The sequence below is a fragment of the Monodon monoceros genome, unplaced genomic scaffold (genome assembly GCF_005190385.1).
Source record: "Monodon monoceros isolate NGI ecotype Baffin Bay Population unplaced genomic scaffold, NGI_Narwhal_1 Super_Scaffold_2, whole genome shotgun sequence".
NCBI lineage: Eukaryota > Metazoa > Chordata > Mammalia > Artiodactyla > Monodontidae > Monodon > Monodon monoceros.
Window position 1 is genome coordinate 46,584,096 of NW_021703776.1, and position 15,232 is coordinate 46,599,327.

General features: G+C 41.2%; 1 protein-coding gene across 6 annotated transcripts in view; it reads right to left on the minus strand.

Moving 5' to 3' along the window:
- DYNC1I1 (dynein cytoplasmic 1 intermediate chain 1) overlaps positions 1-15,232 on the minus strand; it is a 475,334-nt gene that overhangs the window by 329,520 nt on the left and 130,582 nt on the right. Inside the window, exon 1 of one of the 6 annotated variants that reach the window (XM_029233550.1) lies at positions 5,916-6,013. The exons of 4 other annotated variants lie outside the window; for them this stretch is intronic. The gene's annotated coding sequence lies outside the window, so the exon portion shown is untranslated. Of the gene's footprint in view, positions 1-5,915; positions 6,200-15,232 lie in introns of those variants that run through there. One more of the 6 variants, XM_029233555.1, reaches the window with a different exon arrangement.

Genomic DNA, 15,232 nt, shown 5'->3' on the forward strand with positions numbered 1-15,232 from the left:
GACCAAAGAAATGGACTTAAATTACAGCAGGGAAGATTTCAATAGAAAACCAGAACATCTAAAGCAGGGCTTCTTAACCTTGGCTGTTCTGTGCATTGTAAGCTGTCCAGCGGCACCCTGATCCTTCCCACTACAGATGCCCACAGCCACCCTCTCTCCCCAAATGTGACAACCAAAAATGTCTCCAGACACTGCCAAATGTCCCCTGGGAAGGACAATCACTCCTGGCTGAGAACCAGTGATCTAAAAACACTGGAATGGACAGATTTCTTCCTGTAAATCCCTAAATAGAAGAAAGACAACTATCCATACAGTCACCTGCCTGAGGGCAAGAGATGGGACCAGTGGCTCTGCTGTTCTTTCTGGCCCTGCCACCTTGAGTTTGAGCCACACCGACGAAGGCCATGGACCCGACTCCCGGCACTGGCCCCGCAGTGAACTGTAACACACAGCACCTGTGCTAGATAAATATGTGCTCTTCAAACCGGCATTGTGTGCCGCTGGCATCCATGAGGCTTTCTAAAGAGCATGCAGGAATGTTATTATGAGCTAATAACATCGTAATTTTGAGACCCAGAACTTCTGTCTGTAGGCTTTCCAAAAACTGACCAACCAGAGAACACACCTGTGGTTGTACGATCATTCAGGGCCTCCTTTCCCACCTCCATTACCGGGGAAAAAAAAGGAAACCCAAATCTTACTGTGATGCTTGACCACAGGGCATAAAAATACCCTTTTGTTGAAGAGCTTCTTCAGGTACTTTTTAAACAGAGGTTGGTATAGCACTTAGATTTTAATTTGGATTCAAAGAATGATGTCATCGTTTTATTTTTAAATGTCAAAGTTTACAATATTATGGAAATTATATTCACTGTGATTCTTTAAACTAACAATAAAAATGTTAGATACCAACCTAAAATGTGTGGGGGTGAGGGAGCAGTAAACTTTTTAAAAACCTTTAGAAGCTACAGGAGAGAAAAAAGGTTGAAGCATAATGAAGCACACTGGTGTCTGTTCCCAGGCCAATCTGCTGATCAAAGGCAGCCATCCTCTACAGTGCCTGAGACTCATTTTTATTATAAAGAATGCTCTTGACTCTAACATAAATTTCTGCTTTATGTGTTTGCCACACTGATGGCATTAGCTGGTCTGTACCCAAAAATGGATCGCCGGATTGACACGAACCGAAAACTAAAGGACATGTAGGTCATCTGGTAAAAAGAGGTCCCCCCAGGACTAAGTACCAAGTTAGTGTTCCAGATCACGACGAAGCCACTATATCAAGTAAGCCCCAGAACAACGCACAGCTTACAACTCAGCTTTGAAGTAAGTTCATTTTTGCAACGAACAAAGTCTTGTAGCTACCCCGGCAAAACCAACCAATCAATTCTCTGGACTTGGTTGCAGACTGCTATGCATTTGCTGCTCAGCAAGATACCTGGGCACACCTGAGAATCAAATGTGTGGGGCATGAGCACACACCTCAAGGGAAAGCAGGGCTCGCTTATCCTCTGCCACGCTGAGAAATGTCTAATTTTCTTGTTCCCGTTTGATAACACATTTAGGCTTTTCCTATCAGCATGTTAGAGTGTTCTTGAGGAACTCTGTCCTGCCACAATGAAAAGCTACACTAAACAGTACTTTTTGGCGTCCCACATAGAGAAACAATGAAATATGTTGGGAAGAGAATAAACAGGCTTTGGACTCTGGCCAACCTACATTTGAAACCCAGCCCTTCTACTAACTGGCCTCATGTGGCCTTGACCAAGTGGCTTAATGTTTCCAATCATCTGATTCCTTGTTTGTCAAATGCAGATAAAAATGTCAGCCTCGCAGGGATGTTGGGAAGATTCGATGAACCCTAAGTGTGAAAAGGGTAAGTGCCTAGTGAATGGCGAGCAGTGCTAGGGCTGCCTGAGGTCCTCAAGACCTCACTTGGTTGCAGCATGCATTATTATATGTTGTACTTGGACCTGGGCACTGTAGCATGCCTCTGTAGCGAAATACCAGCAATGTCCTGAGAGCCAAGAACATTTTTTCTTGGCTGGTTCTAACAGGATAGTTTGCCTTGTTTCCAACGCATTTCAGCAGAATGGCCTCTGCTCCTCCCCCTTCCTAAACAGTGCACTTGAACCAGTGGTTCTTAATCTCTTTTTAGTCACAAATACCCAGTCTTTCCCTAGAAAGCTGCATTTAGCACAAATGCATAAAATTTTGCATCAATTATATCGGATTCAATGACCACCTGAAAACTCTCATATGCCTGCCCTCCATGGTGCCTATGACTCCTGCTTAACAAGACTCCTCTAGGGCTTCCCTGGTGGCGCAGTGGTTGGGAGTCCGCCTGCCGATGCAGGGGACACGGGTTTGTGCCCCGGTCCGGGAGGATCCCGCATGCCGCGGAGGGGCTGGGCCCTTGAGCCATGGCCGCTGAGCCTGTGCGTCCAGAGGCTGTGCTCTGCAACGGAAGAGGCCACAGCGGTGAGAGGCCCGCATACCGCAGAAAAAAAGAAGACTCCTCTAAACAAAGACTCAGGAGACATAAAGACCACATGCTTTATAAACATGTGGCTCCTCAGCTGGCACCTGGGTAGTGGCGTCTATGTTACAACGTAAGCTTCACGCTGACAGTCTGGTGCCAGGCTTCCGGCAGAGAAGCAAAGGAAACAAGTCCTGGGTACCAACGAAGAGCTCCCAGTCAAGAGGACTCATTTTTTACACGGACCTGGGCAATGGTTTATAAGTTTCAGAGTAATAAGAGTGGAGTTAACTTTAGTTAATTCTCAAAAGAAGTGAACCCTAGAAGTTCACAGTCCCAGCAAAGTCCCCAAAAGAACATACTTTCTCACATTTTCTAGGGAATGTAGAAGACGCAACAGTTTCTAGTAAAAGAGATCCCTGATCAGTGGAACAACTATTTACATGGTATTTGAGATCCACAAAGTATTATGGGGAATTACTAGTTTCATTAAGGAGACAGAACGAAGGCAATATCTGACTTCAAAAGAGCTATGGTCCTACGTTGGTTTTGCCATATCATCCACATCTACCAATCAACTGGCAAAAAAGTACGGCTACACTTAAGGCTTAAAAGAAAGAGCAATGGCTCACAAGGAAAATGGGCAACACACCCAAAAGAAACAGACAAGCTCAGCTTTTTTGTTTCTCATAGGGGACACTAGCTAAAATGGATGACTACTGGTTTTAGAGTCAGACCTGATATGAATCCTACCTCTGCTATGTATTAAGTATATCACTTAACTCAGTTTTTCATCATCTGTAAAATATGGATAATAATGTCTACTTCATAAGATTAATATAGGGATTGAAATGAGATAACATAAGAGCCTGGTATTCAATATATGAAAATTAACCAATATAAACTGTCCTATAGAAGAGTACAGGCAGATTGCCCAGGTTCAAATCCTGGCTCTACAACTTATTAGCCGAGCAATTTTCAGAAAGTTGCTTGACATCCTCGTGTCTTAGTTTCCTTGCCTGTCAAATAGGATTACAAATAATATCTACCTCATCAGATTTTTGTGAGGATTAAAGAAGTTAATACATGAGAAGTAGTTTAAAGTGCAATGCCTGGTCAAGCGCTCAGTACATTTTAGTAAATGTATTGGTAATGTAATACATTCAGCAAAGGCAGTGCAATACATTTAGGAAATGTACTGAGCACTGCTAAAGTGCTCGGAATATTATTATCAACCTTTGTTTTATTTGATGGGGCAAAGTATCGGGAGAACAAGGTGATGCAAGAATATACTTAAGTTTGCAATGCATGTGTGTGACCTTTACATTTGATGCTATTAGGTGACAGAAGGAAACAAGGTGACCAGGGAGGATAAGTGGCCCACTGATGTAACTGTTGATGAAGCCTGTACACATAGTCTGTGCTAAGAGACGTGGCTGGGTTTAAAAACTTGACATGTATTTTACAAGACTCGTCTACATGGTTGTTTTGAATATGAACAGAGCAGTACCCAGGCTTTATCTCCAAGAATTACTTGACTCAGCACTGGAGTCAAGGAAAAGGCTCATTTATTAAATGTAGACTCTGGAAGGAATCTTTGGGGAAGTAGGAGGGGTGGGAACAAAGTTCATAGAGCCCCCTCTTAGACATGAAACATGATGAGAAATGCCTGATGACTTCTTGTTACTATCTCCATTCATTAGAAACTAGGGGCCAGGGACCACCACTTGTGAGAACTCTGCTCCACTTTTCTGTCGGTTGAGTTTATCTTCTCTGCCCATATCTCTAGTGGTGATTATACCTAATGATATAGACCTGTAACACCAAAAAAGCTTCAGGACTTATTTCTAGTAGGAGAGAAGGAAAGGCTGGGTGTGGGGAGGGGCTGAACCATCCCTCTCCTCCAGGGCACTGGGCAGAAGCTCAGCAACCCTGAGGGCCAAGAGAGAGGAAGCAGGTGCATCAGTGCCTGACACAGGGAAGAAAAAGAGAGATGTGGAAGATGTTATGGGCCAAAAATGGGGCCCAGAGCTGCACAGGCTGAAAAAAGCCTGCATTGGGCCCCCAACTATATTAATTAAACATACCAATGATGATGCTAGAAGATTTTTTAAAGAAATGGCTCTTGGAGCACTGGATCCTCAAACCTTAAGAAAGATTGGGAGTTGGCTCCTATGAAGAGAACATTTGATGACTTAGTGGTAGCAATGTACGATTTTATTTTACTAAGAAACATAGTCAGAAGAGCAGAGTTTGGGTCCTTTTTTTCCATGCCGAAACTTGCACTGAGTGCAAATTTCAAATTTACTAATACTGATCAACGTGTTTCTCTATAATTTCCGCAGTGAAAATGTATACAGAGGCAGTCACCCATATCTGTGCTAATATTACCCATATGATGTCTTCTGCAGCTACCATGCCTTACTGTTGGCTATGCTTTCTGCTAATCTGGAATATTTAGAAGCAATTTTGCACAACCCTGAACTACAATAAGTCTACAATGCTCACTTGAAAGGCATTCCAGGCAAGAAAACGGCTGGCTACTTGTTCTGCCCCTTACCTAGATGTGGGAGAGTCCAGGATAACGAATATATTCCATCTGCTGCAGTTTGCTGAGCCTCTAATTTCCTAAGTAATTTCCTGTCCTGATCCTGGGTTTCTGTTCATCCTTATTACAAGTCATGAGACTCCCGCACACTCAGTTCCCATCAGTGTCGCCAGGGTCACTGACCTTATGATGACGACGCACGGATTTATAAGGCCAGAGCGATGCGGTAGTGGGAGTGGGGGAAGGAAAGGCACGCGGCCCCGAAGGTGTTTACTAAAACACATCCCCCAGCCACACTTTTTTTTGCAGCAGTGAGAGAAACTAGCACCTTCTTGCGTGTGTTTAATTAATGCCTTGCTGGAAGTATATTCGCTTCCTTCGACTTGGCGGATAGCAACAGCATCTAAGAGCTTTGCAGACAGCTTAAAATGTACTCAAACAGCATCCATTCCCCTCCCTCTGCAGCTCCCCCCTCCCTCGGGGGCCGTCAGCTGGTTGCCCTGAGGGGTGCGGATTTCACTGCCGCTAACCTTCTGCTCCCCAGGAGAAAACCGAGGCGGGGCGCACTGGGACGCCCCTCCCAGCCCACAAGGTGATGACACCACTACTGACTCTTTCTCATCTGCCCTCACCTCCTGGCTCAGCCGGGAGAGCCGCAGAAAGGGGCTGCCGCTGCCAGGGGAGATGGGGGGGGCGGGGTTTGGCCGCTTTTGGGCGCCGCGGAGCATGCAGGAGCCCGGGGAGGGGACCGAGGCCAAGGTCCGGCTGCGGCTGCCGCGGCCGCACTACTGCCCAGCGGCTCCGGAAGCCGACAACCCGGGGGCGGGAGGGTTGAGGAGGGGCGCGGAGGCGCTGGCCCAGGGAGCGCGGCCCCCCCCTCCCGTTTACCTGGACGCGGTCGGCGGCGGCGGCGGAACTGGGCTCGAGAGCGCGGCCACGGCTCCGCGGCGGCGGCGGCGGCGGCGGCGCTCGTGCGCTTCCCGAGGGCGGCGGGCCCGGCGCGCGCAGGATGTGCTGTCTCACGCTGCGCCGGCCGCTCGGCTCACGCTCCTCCGGGACCTACAGCACGTCCTCCCTCTCCGGAGCCTGACACTGACAGCTCCCTGCGAGCACCCAGTCTGCGGCTCGGCTCGCCCCGCCCCCGGCCCACGCCCTCCACGCCCCGCGCTCCTCCCGCGGGAGGGCCCTCCGCACCCGGGATCGCAACGAACGGGTAGCTCCGGCCTAGAGGCTGATGGCAGCAGCGGACCTGGGGAGGTCTATCCGTCTACCCCTGTGCCACCGGTAGGACTCGCCTAAGTGGCTGCAAACGGAAGAGCTTCAGTGTTGTGAGAGCTCCTGCCGACATGCCAACATGGAACAACTTTCACTCCCTGACAACTACTTTAGGTTATTTAAACAGAAATAGAGAAAGCTCAGATCCATCTGTTACGCACAAAGACTTATAGATTTAGCCTTAATTTTTCCCAGAGGAAAAAATATATATTCAGCTTGTCTCCACAACATTGCTTCTTAAAGTCCTAGCTTTTGAAAATCTGGATAGCAAAATATCCTCCATATGCTAAGTGAAATAAGTCAGACAGAGAAACACAAAGACTGTGTGATATCACTTGTATATGGAATCTAAAAAATACGAGGAACTAGTGAATATAACAAAGGAGCAGACGCACAGATATAGAGAAGAAATGAGTGGTCAGTGGGGAGAGGGAAGGGGGAGGGGCGTTATAGGGGTAGGGGATTAAGAGGTACAAACTATCATGTATAAAATAAGCTGCAAGGATATATTGTACAACACAGGGAATATAGCCAATATTTTATAACTGTAAATGGAGTATACCTTTAAAAATTGTGACTCACTATATTGCACACCTGTAACATACTATTGTGTAACCAAGCAGAACCGAATGGGGCCTTCCCAGGGACAGACCCCTCCCCCATATCCTCTGTTTTAGCTCCTCTGTGAAGTGCCTAGGTAACAGTATCTGATGCACATTTCCTGAGTTGTTTTACAGATGCTAAAACCCCCAGGTGGAAGACATTAACTAGTTAACTACTCAATGACCAAGAGCACGCAGCCCCCAGGCCTATTGGCGCCTAAGGACAACCTCAAAACCTAAGGTTAACCCCTGTGACACCGCCCTGTTACCTCACCATTAACCAATCAGAGAATTGTGCACGAGCTGATCAGGTACCCTGGGGCTCCCCTCCCTCACCTTGCCTTTAAAAATACTTTGCTGAAACCCATTGGGGATTTCCAGACTCCTCGTATTGTGCCTTATAATAAACGCTGACCTTTCTTTCCTTCACCACAACCGGCTGTCAGTAGGTTGGCTTTACTCTGCGCGGGCAAGCAGACCCAAGTTTGGTTCAGTAACGACTGTATACCAACTATACTTCAATTTTTTTAAAAAACACATATGAAAAAGAAAAAAAATTTTAATAAAAATCTGGGTAACCATTCTTGGACTCCCCCAAAGCTGCCATAACAGCCGAGTTTTAAGGCCCAGAAATGGATTGGGGGATTCTAATTGATGCAGGTTTGGCACCATTTTTAGGTAAGCTTTTCATCATGTTTCTTAGATATCTGTGGGGTCATTGTACACATTAGAATGAAAGTAGAGAGCAAGGACTATATCTCATTCACTGTAGTATCCCCAGTATCTACAACAGTGTTTGATGCATAAACGGATGCTCAATAAATATTCATGAATTTATTTAATTGACAAGTACTACAGTATTTTCAAAATAAATATAGATCTGATTGTGAATACAATATCATACCTATCTATAAAATGGCCTTCCTTGTTCCAATTTTGCCGTGCTGACAAATTATTGCGAGCATAAGTATGGCTAAAAAAAGAGAGTTAAAATGTCTTTAGTTAGAAGGAATTCAAACTATTCCAGAAGAAAAATTCTATGAAACAAATACTTGCCACTGCCATGTATTAGATACTTAACATATGTCAAACTCTACAGATATTTTCCTTTAAAATTTTTCAGTAACACTATGTAACAGATACAGTGCCGTGCCCATAGAAAATGAATCTGAGCCTCAAAGAAGTTAACTACCTTGCTTGAATTCCACAGCTACTGAGTGATTCACCTGAGATCAGAATCCGTGTCCACCTGACTTCACAGCTTATACATTCCCACTTGGTAATACTGTCTCTCCACTATGAGGGTTGACAAATGTCCACTACCTGCAAAGCATTGTGTTATCTTAGGAGTTTCAGATGGTCCAAAATTGAGGAGAATATAATCCCTTTTCACAAGTAAGGTTAAAATCCAGTTGAAGGTGGAAAAAGAGATAAAGACAACATATAATTAAAGACAAACCATAAGGAAATGGTCAAAGCCGTACAACGTGTTAAGAGTACTCAAATAAGAGCCCATCTGGTATGAGTGGGGGAGATTAGAATTATGAATATGGATAATATTTGAAATGGGTAGGTAAGGTTTTTAACAGTAGAAATGAAGAAGGGAGAACATTTTCAGGCATAAACAAAGCTCCAAAGAAGAGAAAGCACTATGTATACTTAGTAAATGTTGAGTGAGCCAGCTTTTTGGAGCATAACAGACTCATAGGGGAGCAGATTTGGGCCTTAAGGGATGCTGAAGAGCAGACAATCGAGTACCACAATTACAGATATTTGAGCAGGAAATGACGCTTGAGGAGAGTCATCTGAGGGTATCTAAGTATAGGGGACTGGAACAAGCAAAGGCTGAAGAGACCAATTGGAAGTTCATTGTAAAAATCCAGGCCAGGATTAAGAAGGTCTAAATTTGTCAATCGTATTCATCACGAACAGCTTGAAATACATGCCTGGCACAAATTAAACCCTCAGTAAAAAGCAGTTGTAATTATTTTTATTATGTACTCAGGCATAGTACAGATATTGGGTGTGGGACTGGAAATGAATAAGAAATAAATGGTCTCTATATTCCAGAGACTCAAAATCTAAACAAAAGACACCACTGGCTTTAATACCAAGCAGACTAAGAAAAGCAGAACAATTAAAAACATTTGCCATGAGAGATCGAGAAGGAGAAAATGCATTCCACTTGGGAATTTTTGTTATCTGGAAGGTCTTGTTGAAGAGGTTCTGGGTGTTTGTGTTTAGTTAGATGCAAATTTTGACATATGGTGATATGCACTTGAGAATGAGTTTAGAAAACAGGCACAAAAAGAGGTATAGACCTTCTGTTTATTGATCTTAATGTTTTAGAGCATTCTAGGTTTACAAAAAAATTGTGCAGAAAGTACAGAGAGTTCCCACATACCCCCGACAAATTATAAACTGGTCATTGCAACTAACCTGTTTCACCTCTTAATCTAGCTATTGCTTCAAAGTTTGAAAGAAGGTCTTCAAGAACAGATTAAATGGCTACCAAAGAACATAATGGGCAAATTCCTAACTTGCTATAGCCATTAGGAGGTTGCTTTAGTGCCTCCAGAGAGACAGTGGTGTGGCTAAGCTCCCCAGTTCTGCAATTAGACTGTCTGGGTGTGAACTTGTCTACCACTTACTGCTTTTATATATTTGTACACGTTACTAGACTCCTCGAAGACCCACGTCTCCTAGAAGGAAAAAAGGGGCAATGAGTTAATCCATGTGAAGCACTTGACACAGTCCCTAGCATGTAATTATAAATGCTCAATAAATCTTAGCTATAGTTTGCCATAATTAATCTAGCCTGCATGAAAAGTACAAAAAGTAGAGCTTTGTACCCTCTAAATTCAGTGTCCAATCTTGGCATAACCAGACTTGAGGTCAGACCTTAGAGTCACTACTAGCCTTCAAGACAGATTCCTTTGCCTTTGTGCACCTGTCATTCATTAGTGCTGAATACAGGCACGGTCCCTCAGCTGGCTCCTTTGTCTGACTTACTCTCCTAGGGCCCCACTTCACACAGGTTCCGACAGAACTTTTGTACACCAGATGCCCTCACATCTGCCAGAGAATCTCCTCTGGAAGTTATTCCTCAGTTAATTATATCTTGGTTGCAGGAGATAAACTGAAAATCCACCTCAGTGGTCCAAAGGCTCTAAAAACACAGAAAAGAAATGTGAGCCATCCGAATCAGCTATTAAAAATGAAGGGGTCCCAAAGAAGAAATAATGCTTGAAAATGTTCTCTAGTTAGGATAACATGTGCTCTACATCATGTTCAAAATAAAAACCTGTGAGGAAACTAAAGCACTGCCCAATGTCATACACAGTTTTGTATGGGATATATACCAGGTAGGATATATTTTATGTATTTTTCTATTATATGACTGAAGTTGGTCTGTTTGTGCCAAATCAAAACAATAATAGATGTCCCGAAACAGGTGCATTATTAGTGTTTGAAGATTTATTAGAAACTAAAGAGTGACTTATGGGGAAGTCAGTGATGCCAGTGTCTAAAGCAACTCCTGCTTTTTTGTCTTCTGGACACTTTTCATCAAGGGACATTGCTTATGTTTTTATATAGTAGGTGCAAAAACCCTGCAATAAATAAATACACACACAAAATTTGCCTTCAGTTTTGGAAGAATGAATTCAGAGGTGTCTGCTGTATAGCTTTAGATTTCTCTAAATGCTTTTTGAATAACTTCCAAGTACAACACCAATTCTACTATAATTACCTATATTTGTAATATAATTGTATTATAATCACCCATACTTCCACCACCTCCACTTTTGCCACCATGTGTCTTTGCCCCTCCCCTTCCTCCTTACATTTCCTTCCATCAGCTTTTCTTTTGAGGACGATGCTAAGCCAAAATGCATATGTTTTTAACAATCAATCATTAAATACAACCATGAAAATGTCTATACAGAAAAAATAGAAATCTTTGGATCTTAAAAAAATTGTTTTAAGCACTTATATGTATGGAGGAAAATCCAATGATTATAAAACATAAATTATTTATGTCATTTTAAATTCACATTCCATCAGTGTCTAAATATAAATCTTTATTTTTTCCAGCTGTGAAATCAGTATCTACATTCTTCATTGTGTTCTACCTCGTTACATGTTATTTCAAATTTCTATTTCTAGGAATCAAATAACCTACCTTGCCAAAAGAAATTAAACCACAATTTTGGTAAATTACATCCATAGATTATTTCCTAGAAACATATTTTCATAGTTCTTGTAATTGCTCCTTGGAAAGATTGATCCTAATAGCTCTCCCAACGCTTTAAAAAAGTCATCTGTGTTTTTTAAAATAAATAATTACATATGTATAATAATTACAATGTATCAATATACATTGATACTATGTGCCTTTAACCAGAAAGTCTGAGCATTTTTTACGGTGCTTCATTATTTGTTATTTCTCATGTGCTAACTCTGAATATCAGGACCATTTGAGAAGTGAAATCTAAATATTTTATGTATTTTAGAATACAAATTTTGTATATTACGTTTCTCACTCCTCTTCCTTCATATGCTTACTTCATTATAGAGTTATACTTTAAGAGGGATTATAAAACATGCCTTATAAAATACAATTTTCTAGTATTAAAAGCATGTATAAATCAGATTACATTGAAGTCAAGAACATAGGCTCTGGAGTCAGGCATACCTGGGTTAAAACTAGTGCCTATGATTCACTAGCTGTGTGATTCTGTGCAAATTGCTTAAACCCTTTAAGCCTCAACGTCTTTACCTGTAAAACGGGCATAATAGGGCCCATCTCTTAAGATTTTAATAAGAACTGAATGAGATGATGCTTATAAAGAACTTGGTATAGTGATCAGCACCAAGTAAACACTAAATTAATGTTAGACATTGTTATTATTATGTGGATGCGCATAGAAAAAAGACTGAATGGTTACACAAAAAAATGTTAACAGTGGCTATTTTAGATGATAAGATTATGGACTTTTTTTCTTTGGAATTTATCCTTACTTTCTTAAATACTCTATAATGAATATGCATTATGTGTTCCAACAAGCCTGTTAGATACCAGGGATAGGCCAGTAACAGCATTAAGTCACTTAAAAGAATAGAGGTTCATATTATAACCTTCTTCCTTTTGAAATTCCCTAAAGGTACTTGAAATCTTATCATCTGGCAGTGGGTATGATATACAATTTAGACATTAGAAACAATAAGCTGTGGATACATGAAGTGCTAAAAAAGGAGTCAGGATAAGGATGGAGCGAGGATGGATAGAGATGATTGTGCCCTCTCACTTCCTGGATAAATACCTACTATCACACACTTCTCTTCCTGCACACCACTTCTGGCACATACCACTTAGGTGGTTATTGTGACGCTCTGGTTCCATTGAGATGCAATGAGCCATGAAAGAATCCTTCCCAAGGGATCTTACAATGATATGCTACAGTCTTCTCTGGAACTGAAAATGTACACTGCCCTTGTCTATCCTCCAGGGAGGTGTCCCACATGGTAGGGATGACAGGATAGAGCCATGTGGCCAGTGGGTGCCCTTGTGACCTCCAGGTCCTTGCTCTCCTACATTTGCTAAGTATTCAGATTAAATTCTTTGTAGAGGGTATGTTGGAGGAGGTCATTGAGAGGACATGACTGCCTGTTGACACAAGAGCTGAAGCGAGGGAATCAGGCAATGGTAGGTTCCTCACCCCGTCCCTTGTCCTTGGAATGCATATTCTGCTCACTGTTCCCACAGTGGGAGCCATTTCAAGGACACAGCCTTGAGAGAGCAATGTATTGTTGAGGCCATCTGGACTGAATATGTGACTGAATCCAGTTAAGGGCTCTATACCAGCTTTTAAGATTCTGCCTGGTAGATGTGGAGATCTACTCATCTTGTGGCCGCCAGGACAAATGCCATATGTAAGTTCCCTTGCTTATTAAAACTGCCACCTGCCAATCTGGAGTGCCCTCTGTCTTCAGTCTCTCCTTGCGCTCTGTGTTTGAGGACTAGTTTGGAAACAAAAGGATAATACAATTCACATTATTGGCCAGACTATTTCTAAAAATATGGCCTAACTGTAAAATATGGGAAGGTAGTGAAAGAGATCATCTTCCACTTAATAAGTTTTTAGCATGAAAACCAATTAACACATTAGAAAACCCTTAATGTTTTAATATTCTCCTATAAGAACAAGATCTTAAGGTTCACTTGGAGCATTTCTTTGCCTCTTGGTTGTATCTACCATATTTTGAAAGATTTTCAAATTGATAGTTTGAAGCAAACTCGTTATTGTTGCAAATACACATGTATGTGTATTCAAATACTGAATAACAGTCTGAGGTTGATAAAGGATGATTCATAAATATTTTAAAAAGTTAGCTGTATGTCCATTTGTCATTGAGCCTTGGGGTCATCTTTTTGCTTTGCTTTTCTTACTTTGCATGAAACTATTTAACAACAGTAATGAATACATTTTTTCATAGTATTTTGAAAATTAGACTTCAACTTTTAATCTTTTGTTAGTGAAATTATATTTAACCGTCTCTTTTTAAAATATCTTTTCTTGTTAAGGTTTTCTTACCATATTGACTAAAAGTGATAGAAGATAAAATATCATAAACTGCCTAAAGCTATAGTATGTCTTTCATTACTTTGACATTCTTAATATTATATCATCATTTTTAAGTCAAACTTTCCCCCTCACCAAAGGCTCAGGTTGATGGAGATAAATTGCTGAACTGTTCAAATAGTTTCATAACATTCTAACTTGTCAAATAGGAGTAAGGCCATACAAGAGCATGCTAAATGGGATGATTAGCCATTGTTAATAAGAGTCTGAAAATCTTTCTATTTTTCTTTACAGTCAAAGAACTACAAATATAGATAAATATGTGTATTTTGAGAAAACTCTTTTGAAACATTTCAGGTCAACAAATAGGCATCCAAGTAATTTTCAACAAAGCCAACAAGTAAGATATTTCATGTTTCATTTCTATAGTGGAGTGTAAAAAAAGAGAGACAGAAGATTTCCCAGAAAAGTTGGAAATTTGACAGAGGTTCTAAAGTATCATAAATAAAGAAAACAAAAGAAAAAAAATAGAGACAGGGAGTCAGTAAACTTTGAGATTAGCTCTTGTGTAAGATAAAGTACACCGTCACTTATTATTTCAAACACTTTTGTACATTGGATAGATGTTAATTGGCTTACTAACAGTTTTTAAATGTTCCCATCTCCTTTGGGAAGCTTATGGTTTGCTTTTATTTTCAAATATCAAGATTCATCATTAAACATTTTCCAATGGAATTCCAGGAATTTTACCCATATGTGAAGAAATAACTTGGAGTTGACATATTCACAAAAATAAAAGTGTCCTGTTCAAGAGTTTACTAGATACATAGCCTCAGTGGCCCTTTGAATTTCACAGTTCTTTAGGTTTCCTTATTTTTTTTTTTCCTGTGTGAAATCCTACATAGACGTCTCATACCACAATGCCTAAGGTCAGAATCAGAACCAACATTTTGAGCCATTTTCTCCAAATCAGATATAGATTTTTTTTCTACAAATATTCTATCAGGCATCATTTATGGATGAACATTATTTAAGGCAGGAAAAAAATTGGGGAAATCAGTATTTTAACCACTATTCATAAATTGCCACCTATTCTTTAAACCTTTGGCTATCCTGTAAATGAGCATGCTACTTGTGGCAGAAGAAGGGAGAAAGGGAGACCATTTTTATTGGTTGAAACATAATCATCAAAGCAATATCAGTGTATTTTATGCTTTAGGGATATGATACATTCATAAACCTCAAGTGTTGGAGAAATGAGGCGGTTTTGAAAGAGCAAAAAGGCAGTCAGGCTTGGCTTTAATAAATCACAATTTTGCTCCTCTTGTCACTATGTGCTGTTCTATTATGGCAACTGACATTCAACAAATATTTTCCAAGCACCTACTATGCGCTAGGTTCTTTCCCATGTGTTAGATTTCATCATCATCATTCCCAGACTCAGTGAGGTTAAGTAACTTGTTCAAGCTCTCACAGCACGTAAAGAGTAAAGCCAGGACCCTAAATCGGGATGTTTGATATAAGAACCCAAGTGCTTCACTTGCAATATAGCCTCCGTGTATCTTACTTTGGGGTTTTATCAGGACTGCTATGACTGGATTTTGCACGCAGACTCCTTAAAATTAGAATTTGGGCCAGGGTGCCTAATCATATAAATATTCACTTGACCTTGGACAAGTTACTTACGTTCTCTGTGCCTCAGTTTCTTCGTTTGTCAAATAAGGATATTAACAGTACCTACTTC